A 16,598-nucleotide genomic window follows, 5' to 3' on the forward strand; every position below is an offset into this window, starting at 1 on the left:
GTGGCTGCTGCTGTTCTTGCAGCTGTTGCTGCACACTTATCTGCTGAGTTTTCGCCTGCGTTGATTGTGTACTGCTTTGTGATAATGAAATTTCAATATCGCTGCTTGTTAGTAGACTGGCTACCTCTGCGACACTCAAGGGCTTGGGCCTAGGTTGGTGGGGTTGGACCGCTGGTGCGGAGGTGCTGCTCCCAGCTTGGTTCCTGGACAACGCTGCTTCATGGTCGCACAAAACACATTGTCCGGCACACCAGTCGTGGTTAGTGGCACTTCCTTTTTCTGTCCCTTCCTCTCACTGGCAACTTTCTTGGTACTGGAGGACCTGGTACCTTTCTTTGGGGCCATCTTCTTCAGATGTCAGGCAGGACGCAGGTGCACAAGTTGCAGAGATGTCTGTGGTTACAGGTGGACGTGATGTGGTGCACAGCAGGATTTCTGTCTGGCAGTACAACGGGTGATGTTGATGACACCTCCTCCTCTGTCTTTTTGTGCACCTAAAAGCAAATGAGCCAGGAGAAGAATATGTTGCATGTGTTGTTGTGGTTCAATTACTGCTGTTCGGTTCAAACAAACAAATAAAAGATATAGTCTAGCCATTTCTGAGACTTTGTCAACAAGGGCTACGGTATACTACGGTGTACACACTACACTCTCGGGAAGGATTCGAAAGAGAATAAGAACAACAACCAAAATACAAATGTAATGGAAGTGGGGTGGACCCTGTTTGGCATTACATTTTTTGAGCATCACATCATTCAGGGAGCTGCTGCTGGCAAAGGGGATGGACGGATGGATGGAAGCAGTAAGCCAATAGGAAAACCATGCAGGCCTATATGGCAAAAGCAGCACACTAAATAACTCCCACCACAAAAGGCCACCAGCCACATGGACACTCAAAAATAACAAGCAACAAGCAGGAGGCCTGGGAAACACAATGAACTTACAAAATGCCTATAAAAGCCAGGCAAAGGATGCATGCTAAATCACACTGCTTTGCCTTTTTAATGCAATAAAATGCAAAAACGAAAATACACAGGCCAAAAAAAAGGTCTGCAGGGTGCATGCACACCAACACACCAGACACACACAACAAAGGCATTTCTTTAAGACACCCAAAAACAGAAATACCTCCCCAAAAACACATTTCCCAACTCAATCCAATGCCATCCATGCCCTAAATGATGTTTAAATTCAACAGACTACACAGAAACACGTGTTTATTGCTCCTGTGGCTACCTGCTCTGAGCCTACTGGATGAAAGCAGACATGTTGGCAGACAAGCCAAACACATGCTTGCAGGACTAGGATTCAAAATGGGCACCAGCCACATGGCCAGGCACACCCAACTACAAGAAAAAGAAGACAGACAATGCAGGCCTATTGCAAAAAGAACACTGCCAGCCTTCAAAATGGCCACCAGCCTCATGGCCAGGCCTACCCACAACAAGAAGCCTAGGCCACAAAGGAAGAGCATGCAGGCCTATATGGCAAAAGCAGCACACTAATAACTCCCACCACAAAAGGCCACCAGCCACGTTGAAACTCACAAATAACAAGTAACAAGTAGGAGGCTTGCGAAACACAATGAACTGACAACAGGCCTATACACGCCAAGCAAAGGATGGATGCTAAAGCACACTGCTTTGCCTTTTAAATGCAATAAAATGCAAAAACGAAAATACAAAGACCATAAAAAGGTCTGCAGGGTGCATGCACACCAACACACCAGACACACACAACAAAGGCATGTCTTTAACACATCCAAAAAGAGAAATACCTCACAAAAACACATTTCCCTACTCAATCCAATGCCATCCATGCCCCAAATGATGCTTGAAATACATTCAACACACACCAAAGGAACAGTTGCTTCATCATGCACTCACCCATGACTAGCTCTGGCCCTACTGACTACTACTACCCACAATAATTTAAAAAAAGTAATGATAGTACCAACATTTAATTGTAGTTGCAGCAACTGCAATGCCCCCAATCAAACAGACACAACACCAACTTACTTGTAAAATATCAAATTCAAAAGTCCTAAAATCCAATAATAATGATGCAGCAGACACAAAGAATGATCCTTCCAGCTCAAAATCCAAAGGCAGAATGAACAGGAGATGGACAAAGCACTGGGAGGAGCCTGCTAGACAGGAACAGTAAGTTGGAGATTCTGTGGTACTTCCTCCCTCTCCCCCCATTTTAAAAAAGTACTCCTTGCACAAAAAAGGACAGCCAAATGTCAATCTGAGAAGTTTTTTCATCCAAATCATCATTTAAAGAAGGTTTTATGCTGCTAGAGATAATATTCTTCTCCAGATTGAAAATTGTACGTGTTCGAGTTCTCAAGCTTCACCACACTTCCGCCAGATGTCGATGGCGCTGTTGTAATTTGGCAGCGATCGGAGTTAGCATTTAGCTGAAGCCATCTTGTTTTCTGGCAGCAATCCTGTCTGCCATGTGCTACCACATGCTCACCATGTGCTCTGTCCTACCTTTCTGTTCTCTACTCTTGTAATCTGCCTAGGAACAAACTATATTTAGCCTCTTCCACTCTGCACATGCCCAGTTGAGCTTGCAGATGTCCATGCAGCTGCCTTTAGTTTGTAACTGTCAGGATGTGTTTACTAGAATTAGCAACTGTTAGCTCATCCCTCTTGTTGACCGTACATTTTCTGTATGACCTTATATGTACCTAAAACCTTCTTCTTGAACTTGGCCCGCCTTATTTTGAGCCCCTGTGTGGGTATAAAAGGACCATGCTCCTCCTGTTCAGTGTGCTACTTCATACACTACCGGAGGGTGTTGTGTGAATGTAGTTCCACCTCATGAGGTTAATAAAAGCTTTGTTTTATATTCCAGTTTCTGTGCCAACTTCTATTCTATTGGTCTAAGGACTTGTGCAGAGAAGGGTGAACCCCTAGCACTGGTAGGCCTTGCTGAGGCCCACCACGACAAATTGGCGCCCAACCAGTGGGGCTCATCAGCGACTCGGATGCCCGAAGGAGTGGTCGAAACAAAGGATTGGAATCTCGCTACGGACGATCATTGCCTGAGGAGACCTGCATCTTGGCAAACCACGGCGGTTTTCCTCTTTCTGATCTGACCATCCAGGTGGTGCCGGTCCTCGACTGAGATCTCTTCTGTTGATTCACCGTGCAGGTGCCATTTGGTAGATTTGAGAACTTGGCAGTTGGAATCTGGACACCAAGTGATTGGTAAGAGTTGTTTTGATGCAACACTTGCTGTTGGTTTGATGCCTGGGATTGGTAAGGTCGTTTTTGCGACGCTTGCTGTGGCTTTGGATTTGTATTGGCCAATTTGGGATTTGTAAGTGATTGATATATGTATTGCAATTTATATAGGCAGGTAATGATGAGAATTTTCTCTGTTTTGAATTGATTTGAACGGCACAACATACAAGCGTACCTTAAGTGCTACTTTGGTTATAATACTGCATATTCTGTACTATTTTTGGCATGCCTGTTTCTAGCACACTTCGTAGCACTGGTAGGCCTCAGAAAGGCCTACCAGTGCTAGGGGTTCACCCTCACCTACACATGAGGCCGGCCACACGCTGGATGGTCTATTCTCTAATCTAAATGAGATTCATATACAAGATATCCTTCCGCTTCCATGGTCCGATCATCATGCCATCCTTTTCAAGATATCTATTAATTATGTTCCCATAAAGAAGGTGGCTGAAACTAGTCATGGGCCTTGTAAGGTTTAGAAAGAAATAAACAACACATAACTTAGAACGCTCTTGAATACTACTCGTCCAGCCATTTACACTGATCCAAACATAGCTATGGATCACTACACGGCATGGTTAAGTAATGCCATGAATTTATTAGTACCAAAGAAAACAATTTCAAAAAATAGGTCCTCGCCTTCCGCACTCTGGTTCACGGAAGCTCTCAGAGAACAAAAACAAAAATGCAGGAACTACGAACAACACTGGCGTAAAACCTATGCTATGGAAAACAAAACGCGCTATAAGGAGGAACTTGTAAAATATATAGTGAACAAATTGAAACCACGAAGAATTCCAACAAACAACTTTATGAAGTAGTGAAGCAACTGGCCGGGAAAGTACCCGACGCTGCCCCCACCCCTTCACAAGCTCTTTGCGATGCTCTGGCCAACTACTTTTATGCAAAAGTAAATTATATTTATTCAGACTTTTCATCTAAGTCTAATCTTGGCATCCAGTCAATTAGTACCATACCCCCTGAATTCAGCTTAACGCAATTTAAAGAAATTAATGAGTCACAAATAACAGATATTATTAAGCTTATAAAATCAGGATCAGCTTTGGACCCTTGCCCCCCAAAAGTGTTCCTCCCTGTAATCGAATCAATAACGTCTGTGATCACGCAAATATGCAACGCTATGTTTAAGGTAGGGATTTACCCTGACAGGCTTAAAAACACTCTCCTTAAACCGCTTTTAAAAAAAACGCATCTGGACAAGGAAGAAATGTAGAATTATAGACCTATAGCCAGTTTGCCCTTTTTGGCTAAGGTGGTAGAGAGAGCAATGAATTCTCAGCTCTCCGAATTTATTGAAGAACATCACCTGCTGTATGACACACAGTTCGGGTTCCGTAAGCTTCACAGTACGGAAACTGCCCTCATTAAAGCCACCGAAGATATTAGACTCATTAGAGACGAGAGAGGGACGGCGGTGCTCATATTGTTGGATTTGTCTGCGGCCTTCGACACAGTCGACCATTCCATTCTGATCGACCGTGTCGCAAAAATGGGCATTCAACTAAGAGCTAAAAACCTGCTCGCTTCCTTCCTGTCTGGAAGAACACAGGCAGTCACATTAGGACCCTTTCAGTCGGCCGAATTAACTCTACCGTGCCGGGTTCCTCAGGGCTCATCCCTAAGTCCGACACTCTTTAACATCTATGTGTCGGACTTAGCTAGAGTTATAAAATCTTATGGGATGAGCCTTACCTCCTACGCCGATGACACGCAGTTGGTGCTGGACATAAACAATGATGGAGAGGAGGTGGCTGAACGCTTCCAAGAAGGCATGGTGGCCATCAAGGATTGGATGGCCAGCAATTGCCTTAAACTTAACTCCGAGAAGACGGAGGTGGTCATTTTTGGAAAATTCTCACCGGATTGGTCATCCTCCCTGTGGCCTTCATCTCTGGGATCTCTTCCTAACCCTGTTTCAAGGGTCAGGAACTTGGGAATCATCTTTGATGACAACCTAAACTTTGTCTCCCATGCCAATCAAATCGCATCAACTGCTTTTTATAAGATAAGATTGATTAAAGAAATAATCCTGTACCTACCAGAAAGGGCAGGAAAAACACTGGTTATCACTCTGGTACTTTCATCACTGGATTATTGCAATGGCCTATTTGCCAATGCACAAAGTAGGGTCATCAATAAAATGCAGACGGTACAAAATGCCGCTGCCAGAATGCTTTCAAGAATCCCTAAATTTAAATCGATCTCGCAGACTATTCGTAACTATCATTGGCTGACGATTAAGAATCGTATAAAATTTAAAGCTCTGTGCCTCTCCTATAAAGCGGTACATAAACAGGGGCCGCAGTTTCTCATAGAACAGCTTACCACCTACTGACCCACTAGACAACTGAGATCCGCAGCAGCTCATCAACTAATGGTGCCACGCACCAAGACTATTTCCTGGGGAGACAGACGTTTTGTGGTTACAGCAGCCAGAATAGAATAAATAGAAAATAAATAGAATGTGTTGCTTTCGTAGTGGTACCAGTTTGAGACTCGATGAAGCCCAGTGCCCCCCCCCCCCCAGAGGGGACGCCTAATAGGGACATGTATATTAAGTATGGTATTTCTTCTATAATGTACCCACATTATGGAATAAATATACTAGCAACGATGCTGAGTTGCGTTGGCCTATGTATGGGTCTTTTGATTTAAGAAAGATTCAGTATGTGGAACAATGTATGTTTAAGCGAAAGACTAGGCAAGACATGTTTGATTGTGTACGAATGTGGGAGAAAGAAGTGCGTGAACGAATGAACCATGCACAAGCCTTGATTGAAAAAGAATAGAAACGAAATATTCATGCAAAAGCGTTAGAAATGAAAAATAAAAAAAAGAAAGAACTACAAGAGAGAAAGGATATGGAGCGCCATTTACGTAACTGGCCAATACGATGTTCGGCGACCCCTCAATCCTATCCTAAATAAACCGCAAGATGATTTCTTGTTATTAGTTCGTTCTCTGCCTCCGTATATTTTTCCTTCTGCTCCTCATGAGTCAGATAAAGACTCTTCTGCAAACTAGGCGAAAGCACGGGAAACTCGTTCTATGTTGTCCGCTGAGCGTGGCGCTTCATTGCCACGATTGCCTCAATATAACATTTCTCAAGAAGGCGAAGAAGCACTTATACGCATTGTTAATGATCTAATTGAAGTGGGGGTTGTGGAAGTTCCTTATAATGTTCGTAACAGTCCTATTCTTCCCATGCGTCTGAGCTTAGATCTGCTGCTCGTAAAGCCGTTTGTAGTGTTGCCCCTGCTTCTGAACTTTTAGATGACATAAAAAGTTGGCAGGAAAGTGAGCAAATATATTTTACAGAGGTATTTGCTGCTGAAGTCCTTGAGCGGTTTAGGAAACATTCTGAGGAATTAGAGACCGTTGATGTAGCAAATGACTGTAAGAAAATGATTGATGGTCTTTTTGTCTTTTCCCAGGTGGCTGACTCAATCAGACGTTTGGCTAAACTGCGTGTTGAAGCAGTCCGTTTGCGAGAAGAGAAAAAGGCAGCAGAGGCAGCTGCACAAACATCTCAGATCAGTGTGACACAGGCTTCTACTTCCGAAACAGATAAGAATGTAGTAATTCACCTTTGTATGTTCCTCCTAGCGGCGATGGAACAGATGATAATAAGAATTCCATTGATGGAACGGTTATTTTGTTTTAATTGGGTTTACACTCCTTCGAATAGAGCAGATTTCATGGCTCTTAAAACTGCATTACCCGATCCAGGGAAAAATCCAGCAGCTTTTTATGAGGAAGCTGAGGGAGCTATTAGCTCTTGTACTATGACTCTGCCTGATATTGACTTGATTGATTGATATTACCCCCTGATATGTGGAGAACTGTTCATAAAGTTGATGATCGTGCGACTTTAGGGGCATTATGGAAAGATTTAGATCAAATGGATGTAGAAAGGGAACCTGCACAGAAACCGTGTCGGTTAATTTTAGATCTTCCCGCAGCTATATTAGTTAAGTTAAAGAAGATTATTCCCACTAAAAAGATAGATTGGGCTGTATTAGCGTCTTTCAAGCAAAAAAAGCAAATGAATCTTTTTCTGACTTCTTTACACGCTTTGAGGAGGCATTCCACAATTCTAGTGGCCAGTCATTGACGGATGACACAGGCAGGCATCTGTTGATCGATAAATATGTCGCAAACCTGTTGCCAGGAATAGCTAGTCGCCTAAAGGCCAGTGAGAGTTCATGGACAACCTCTTCTCCGGTTTCTCTTTTGACTATGGCTCAGTATTATGAACGACAGGAGTTAGAAGCGAAGGGCAGTGAGGATAGAAGGACTAAAGAGTTAAAAACAAAGTTTATGTTGGCTCAGGCTTATGGACTGCCTTCTAGAGGTAGTGATAGAGGTGGACGTGGATCTTATGGTTCGTCTTTTCCTTCTTATACTTGTTCGAATTTGTCTGTTGACCAGTGTGCATATTGCAGGAAATTTGGACATTGGGCTTCTGATTGTCCAGCACTGTGTACTCAGCAGTATCCACGTGAACGGGGACAAATGAGAAATCGCTCAGGACATTCAGGGCCTAGAGGAAGCACGGATGATCGTGCTAGGTTTGATGCTAATACACGTGGACAGGATGGGTTTAACACTTTTGATAGATGAAATCAATATCAAATGTCCGATTATGTGCCATCTGATTTTAAATATTCTGCTTATGCATGGGATTGCCTAGGATGGGGTAAGGAATCAGTTGAAGTTCCAGTAGATCAGAAGGGTCCTTATGTTACAGCACATGTTTAGGCTTCTACTGATCAGTTTCTGGTTGATACAGGAGCTACTCCTAGAGCCTTATCTAAACACTTGGTTCCAAGGGCTCCCCTGTCTGTCTTAACTATTACATCGATAGGTTTCGATGGAACACCTTCCCTTAGCCCACTGTCACAACCACTTGCATTCCATGTTGACAAGTTTACTGCTCCATGTCCATTTTTGCTTTCTCTAACACACCGGACAATATTGTGGGTCTTGATAAGCTCAAACATTTCAGAGCTTCGATACGTTGTTCTCCGGAAGGAGTACGTGTTATTTTAAATGACAACTACCCAGTGATTGAGAGATATTGTCTTGTTAAAGAGAAAATTGCATTAGCTTTACTCCCTAGTACTTTGTGGGCTACTTCAGACACCGATGTAGGGCAAATGGTTATTCCACCAGTACATATTAGTGTCAAGGAAGGCGCTTCATTGCCACGATTGCCTCAATATAACATTTCTCAAGAAGGCGAAGAAGCACTTATACGCATTGTTAATGATCTAATTGAAGTGGGGGTTGTGGAAGTTCCTTATAATGTTCGTAACAGTCCTATTCTTCCCATTTTGAAAAAAGATACTGACACTAGGATTTACAAATTCATTATTGATTTGCGAGAAGTTAACAAGATTGCAGTACCGCAATACCCTGTGGTTTCTGACATAATGACACTGCTTACCTTAGTTCCTCCAACAGCAACTACATTTTCTGTGATAGACTTGAAGAATGCTTTCTCCTCGATTCATATTCATCCTGATAGCAGATATTTGTTTGGTCTCACTTTGAATAATCGATCGTACAGATTTTGTACAGTTCCTCAAGGGTACACTGAGAGTCCTAGTATTTATAGCCAAGCCTTAAAAAGACAACTTGATTCTTTCACTTTGCCTGAAGGAGTGGCTCTCATACAATATGTCAATGATATCTTGTTGGCAGCCGATACGCCTGAACAGTGTGAAAAATGTACTTTGTCTTTACTTTCTTTTCTTGCTACACACCACCATAAAGTGTCACGGAAGTAATTGCAATATTGTAGACCGAAAGTTACCTACTTAGGTCATCTTCTGTCTAAGGAGGGGCGTGCACTTACACCAGATCGCATTCAAGCAATTTTAGATACACCAGTGCCTTCTACTCAGAAAGATGTTCATGCATTCATTGGTCTTACTTCTTTTTGTAGGCAATGGATATTAGGTTTTTCACACATTGTTAAACCCTTGTTAGCGCTTTTGACCAAAGATACTTCAGTGCCCCTTCCACGGACAACTGAATGTCAGAATGCTTTTCGTCAGTTATGTCAAGCTCTTTGTTCTCCACCAGTGTTAGGCACCCCAGATTACACGAAGGCTTTTACACTCTATGTACACGAGAAAGATGGGTGTGCATTGTCAGTTTTGGTAGAGACACACAGTGACAAGCAGCGTCCCTGTGCATATTTTTCAGCTGTCCTTGATCCTGTTGCTCGTGCATTGTCTGGGTGTTTCCGTTCAGTTGCGGCAACAGCTATGTCCATACGTCAGAGTGAAGGGATAGTTTTGTCACATAAACCATTGGTGCTAGTACCCCATGCAATAGATGCCCTTTTGAACCAGACTAAGACGCAACACTTCACTAGTGCTCGTTTGACAGGATAGGAATTGACACTGGTAGCCCCTCACATTACCTTGAAGAGGTGTGTGACTCTGAACCCAGCTACTTTGTTACCATATCCAGCGACTCAGTCTCAGTCAAAGGAGCCTCATGATTGTATATTCCTTACTGAGTAACAGACAAAGGGTCGCGTTGATTTGAAAGATACGCCCCTTTCAGATGTAGATGGGGAATTGTAGGTTGATGGGTCTTGTTTGAAGTTACAAGATGGCACGATATCAGCTGCATATGCAATTATGACACTGGAGACAGTAGTGGAGACAGCTCGCATACCTCAGAAGTCAGCTCAAGCAGCTGAGCTAATAGCTCTGACACGAGCGTGTGAACTTAGCGCTGGCTTGTGTGTGAACATCTATACAGATAGCCGCTATGCTTTTGGAGTGGCCCATAATTTTGGCCTACTTTGGAAGGAAATAGGCTTTCTTACGTCCCACGGGATGCAGATAATGCACAGAGAACTAGTGCATAACCTTTTGACTGCACTGACATATCCACAGAAAATAGCTATTGCGAAGTGTAGCGCACACAAGAAAGTGACTGACAAGACAGGGCAAGGCAATACCTTTGCAGATCGCGTAGCTCGTGAGACTGCGATGCAACGAAGCACTACGTCTTTGTATGTAGTAAAGTCACAAGCTGAACATTGGCATGATGCTAGACAAGAATCGCTAGACATACAGAGATCTGCTTCTGCGGAGGAGCTTGAGCAATGGTCTAAAGAAGGACTGTTGGACAATGAGGGCTGTTAGCAAAAATAAAGAGATGAATACATGGAAATTGCCTATAGTTTTTGTACAGCCTATGGTTCAGGTGGCACATGGGCTGACACATGTTGGAGCTCTAGCGATAACGAAATTGATTACGCAAGTTTGGGAGCATTCGGAAATTGCCAGCACAGCTAAAAGAGTAGTACAGTCTTGTTTGATCTGTTGGCAGTACAATCCTGGTAAAGGGACACAAACTCCTACAGGAGGGTTTGCTACACCAACTGTTCCTTTTGAAGTTTTGCAGATGGATTACATCCAACTTGAACTCTGTAACAACTTAAAGTATGTTCTAGTGGTGGTATATGCCTTCAGTAAATGGATAGAGGCGTACACTACCAAGGAAAATACGGCTCTCACCACAGCGAAGGTGCTTTTAAAGGAGTTTTTCCCTAGATATGGTGTTTGTAAACATTTGTGGAGTGACAACGGACCTCATTTTATTGGGCAAGTTGTTGAGTATGTCCTGAAGGGATTAGGGATAAAACTGAAGTTCCATGCAGTTTTCCACCGACAATCAGCAGGATTAGTGGAGAGGTATAATGCTACTTTGAAATTGAAATTAGAGAAAATACTGGCTTCCACATCCTTAAAATGGCCTGATGCACTACGCTTAGCATTATTGTCTATTAGATCGGTGCCACATTCACGATCTGGGCTTACACCCTATGAAGGAGTATTTGGCAAACTGATGAACATTTGGAGAGTTCCTTAACCATGCCCCATATATGATGTACCATGTGTTCTGATGAGTGACTATTTATCACAGTTGACTGACAGTTTCATCTCTATCCATCAACAGGTCTGAGAAGCTCTTCCTGACAGATCTACAGGTGAGGCCCACGAACTCCGGCCCGGCGACCATGTAATGGTCAAGGTCTTTGAGAGGTCGAACAGCTTGGAGCCGAGGTGGCGAGGACCGGAGCAAGTGCTCCTAGCGATGAGGACAGCAGTTCGAGTGACGAACAGGAAGAACTGGGTCCATAGCACTCACTGTAAGAGAGTGTCCTCTACCTTGGTGGAACCTGCTGTGCTGACCGACCATCGAGAGATTCTGGAAACGGAGAAATGCCAAGCTATCTCACCTGACGAATCTGAGGAAGTCTTCCCGGACCACACGATCGCTGGAGTATCCCGATATCAGCCTAGACCAAGGAAAGAATCTGCAGTGTTGAAAAAGACTGGTTGAGCTACCATCCTGGGTTGGTGAAATGGAGTGCTGATGTGGCAAGGAGGGGGGATCAGTCCTGCATAGTGACACCCGTCTTGACCCTCGGTGAATAAATCAAAGACTGCCCTGGGTTAGGAGCTCCAACGAATGTTTCAATGACGAGCTGATCATGTCTGCAGAAAGATCAACGGTTGCTGTTGCTAAGCTCAGTGGTAAGAAGACCATTTTTGCTGTAGGGTTTGTTGTTGCTATGGTGGTTATAGCAGTAATAACCTGGTTTGTTGAGAAAGTGGCTCCTGTTCGACAGCTTTTGATTGCCATTACTCCAGTACCAGTTGAGCATCATTACTTTACGCTTCCCTACCATGAGCAAAAGCATCGACAGTCCTGCTTGAACAACACGTTTATTCAGATGCTGCATCACACTCCCAATGCCACAAATACTTCCGACTGTTGGGTGTGTGGGATGATACCTGCTCACCAGAAGAAGGGAGGAACACCTTTTATTCCTCTTCCCTTCTCTCACAATGGTTCTTGTCAAGCCTAGTTTGCGCTTTGGTTCGGTTCTGAAAGGGCCAACATGGCAAGGATGACAGTAGGGCGGATTAACTCTCATCTCAATATAGTATGTTATTCCGATGACCCTCAAGCTAAAGGGACTGAATGGAATTGGGAGGAGTATCAACCTGACAATATTTCCGCACCACATGTTTTCACAAATGCGAGAACTATTACGAACAATGGACAATTTGTGATTTCTGTTACCAGAGCTAAAGCAGATTTATGTATAAATAGTGTTGGGAGAATCCCAGTGGGAAGGAGGGAGTGTACTGTAATTCTGACCATTGAAGGTGCTAATAACAGCAGTTTTACGTCTTCGCATAATACCTATTTTGTATGTGGTAACAAAGGATATTATCAACTCCCAGTTGGTTGGTCGGGAGTATGCTATGTGTCTTTTCTGTTGCACCCTGTGTTTTTGGCACCTGCATCGTATCACCGTGATTTTAAACTGTACAATGATATTTCCAAAAACAGAAATAAGAGGACAATAAGTATGGATGAAGTGGACCAGACTGACACCACTTTGCAACAATATATTGATTTCAATTTTGGGCTTGTTTTTCTTTGTGGGTGTTGCATTAAACAGCAGAAAGATAAGACGATTGACTTGTGTTGTAGAAGCTGTTACCAATCAGATAGCTAGGGCACTTGGGAACATTACAGAAGAGCTGCAAGTTGCGAGGATTGTAGTACTCCGAAATCGCCTGGTTCTTGATGTGATTTTGGCTGATCGCATCATCGGCAGCAGCTGTTGTGTTTACATTCTGTATCACTCTCCTTCAGAATTTGATGCAATTTCTAAACTACACAAGATCGCTGCAGAAATTCACCCAGAGACTTGTACATGGACTTTTTCAAGCTGGATGTGGACACTACTTATTACCTGGGGCTGGAAGCTATTGACCATCCTATGTATAATACTAGTGATATTGTTTACATGCTGTGTATGTATACACTGTGGTCCCATGCTTTGCTCTATTTGCATCACTGCTTGCACACCTGCTAAGAGAAATATTGCAGAAACAAAAGCCCAACAATTGCTGAATAAAGAGATCACCGAAATAATGTTAATAGATGTACAGGATGCATATTTAGATTACCCCAGATGAACGAAGGTCTTCAGCAAATGCTAAAAGGGTCGTCTGTTGTAATTTGGCAGCGATCGGAGTTAGCATTTAGCTGAACCCATCTTGTTTTCTGGCAGCCATCTTGTCTGCCATGTGCTACCACGTGCTCACCATGTGCTCTGTCCTACCTTTCTGTTGTCTATTCTTGTAATCTGCCTAGGAACGAACTATATTTTGCCTCTTCCACTCTGCACATGCCCAATTGAGCTTGCAGATGTCCATGCAGCTGCCTTTAGTTTGTAACTTTCAGGATGTGTTTACTAGAATTAGTAACTGTTAGCTCTTCCCTCTTGTTGACTGTACATTTTCTGTATGACCTTATATGTACCTAAAACCTTCTTCCTGTACTTGTACCGCCTTCTTTTGAGCCCCTGTGTGGGTATAAAAGGACCATGCTCATTGTGTTCAGTGTGCTATTTCATACACTAACGAAGGGTGTTGTGTGAATGCAGTTACACCTCATGAGGTTAATAAAAGCTTTGTTTTATATTCCAGTTTCCGTGCAAACTTCTATTCTATTGGTCTAAGGAATTGTGCAGAGAAGGGAACCCCTAGCACTGGTAGGCCTTGCTGAGGCCCACCACGACAGCGCGTCCAAAATGACGTGTTTGCGTTCATACGCTCTCTGTTGCATTGGATATTGATGTGTTCGCGTCCTCATGCTCTCGCTCGCGGTGGAGAATGACGTGTTCGAGATCTCACACTCTCGCGGTGTCTGATGGCAAGACGAATGACGCGATCGTGGTCGAGAAATCTTGCCAGATAGCAGGAACGGCTACCAACATCCCGTGGAGCTCGTGAACGGAACGGAAAACTCGTTGGCGAACGCGGGTATCCCGGTAAGGCACTCGCGCATGCGAGAACGTACTTTCAAAGCGCAAGCACGGAAAAAATCTCTGCTACGCTGCGGATTGTGGAAATGTTGGCATTTTCGCGCTCTCCGCAAAACGCGAAAATGTCAAAATATCGCAATTTCAGCGAGCGGAACGGAATTTGACGCCCACCCATAGTAATCTCACTATGTTGTGTGTAATTCTGCCAACCCGTAAAGTGTGTAAGTGAGGGAATTCGAGGTACGTTGAAATCTTTTATCTTAACTAGCTCAAGGCAGGAAGTCTATTGCACAGTGTCATTCAGGAAGGTAATTTGTTGTGGTATGAGGTATGGTCTAAATAAGGCCTCAGATCCCTGAACTTGCCAATCATCAGTCCCCCACACATATTTTGTGTCTTTTGTGTCCCTCCAAATATTGAAACTCTTTAAAGACAGTTGGGCAATAAAGGAAGTACAGTATATCTATTTTGTGTTGGTGAGCATATTTTTCTTTGCAGGTATAGGTGCAACCTTATAATAATAAGATGACAGGACTGAAGTGTTTAACCCAGAAAAATAAGCAAACCTTTGTGCAAATTTTTATGACCTACTTTATCGGTGATGTTGGGCAATGTTCCCATTGACGCTAAGTTTAAGTATTAGGCGGGATACTTGCTTCGTCAAAAAATGTGACCATAATGTTGGCAACAATACATGGTGTCACAATCAAATGTATCATCATACAATTCGGTCTTGGAAAATGCAGCAGATAAATAAATAGGACAGCATATTATTTACAGTTTCAAAATCCTAATCATCAGAGAAAGTACTGGCAGTGATTATATCAATTAAAGAGATTTTAAATAAGTGTGGTATTTTCAAACATTCAGTTGTACCATATACATCATATGAAACCCTATCCCACCTATCCCTTCAGGAACTGGAACTGCTGTAATGTTCTCAAAGGATAGGTCTCTTTGTTCACGATAAGATGATGTATGTGTCATGCGTCGTCTGAGAGAGTGTCCATTCAGGAGCAGGAAAAAGACAGTCACTACACCTATCCAAAGGACTAGAAAAAGTAGACCAATTGCAATCCAGGGCTGTAGCTAGGGAGATAAAAAGTAAGTTTTTTTGCAGCCAAAGGTAGAGATCATACATTTTTTCTTTGTAGGAAACAGAAGCTGGTGGTGTCTCATGTTCACTCAGATCCAGAGAAAAGGTATCAAAATCGATAAAGTAGCCAGATGCAGTTCGATCGATCTTTGGTAGCTCAGCAAGTTTTGTAGAACTGGCAGATTACTTGTTTCGATACATATTCACATAGATGTCGGTATTTGGCCAAATTGAGATCTGTGCTTCATTTGTGTTTTGTTGCTGTTCAATTTCCACGTTAAGAACTAAAGGTGTAACCCAATAAACGTCAAAGAACCTGGGTATACTGCTATAATAACAACAAATGGTCCCAACGTTTCTCCTTGGACAAGCCAAAGAGGTTGAGGATTTTCTAAATTAATTGGCTAAGTCACTCAAAGAATGTCTCAATACAGATTGTTGCACAGGAGAGTAATGAATGTTCTTCAATAGGCACCAAAAAAAAAAGAAACTACCACTGTATTTTCTTTAAAAGATTTTGTTTTCATATAATCTTTTGTTACGGAAGTGGTAAATTCATCACCATTTATAGCAGTATATCTATAGAAGGTCGCTCTGGAGAAAGGGTGCAGAGAAAAAGTGCTTATGTGTTAAGTGAATGAGAGAGAAATAATTCCAAGGGAGGCAATTTTAAAAGCACAATATCGCAATTTGCAAGAAACACCGGATGAGACGATGTTGGGAGAAGTACACAATTATATATGGGACTGTCTAGAAGAAAATTTTAGTTCTTCATTTTTAGTGTCCATTATTTGAAGATAGGGCGGCATTCTCAGAAATACATCATCCAATATTGGGGAGAAGGGGTACATGGAGTACAAGCCCTGGTTTGGGCTGTGTCACCGTTTTAACCCGACTAGATGCATAGAGGGTAACTTACAACCTGCGCTTGCGGGTCTTCATTAGGACAAAGGGGTACGAAGGAAACAAGCTGAGTGGAATAAAAACGGAATTAAAAACGGTATGTTGGTAAATGTTATTGGTGCCTGGGCTACTAACCCGTAACTGCCTAGTTATTGCAGGTCAGGTCATAGCTCCCATGGCTGGGTAGTCTGCAACAGCGGCAAAACACATACATGAAAGGATCATGCCATGCAGGTGCAGAAAATAAAAGGGTTTGCTGTAGAATAACAGAGTTTATTCCATTGTTAGTAACTCCACTCCGTATGTTATTAATCTTTCTGTCTGAATGGTAGCGAGAGGAGTTCTGCGACTACCCAGGAGCCCATGTGGCCTACTATTCAGTAGCGGCCACATAGTTTGGTTTGATCAGATCAATAAAGACAAATTTATTTTCTTTCTTTCC

Source organism: Lissotriton helveticus, chromosome 7, assembly GCF_964261635.1.
Source record: "Lissotriton helveticus chromosome 7, aLisHel1.1, whole genome shotgun sequence".
NCBI classification, from domain to species: domain Eukaryota; kingdom Metazoa; phylum Chordata; class Amphibia; order Caudata; family Salamandridae; genus Lissotriton; species Lissotriton helveticus.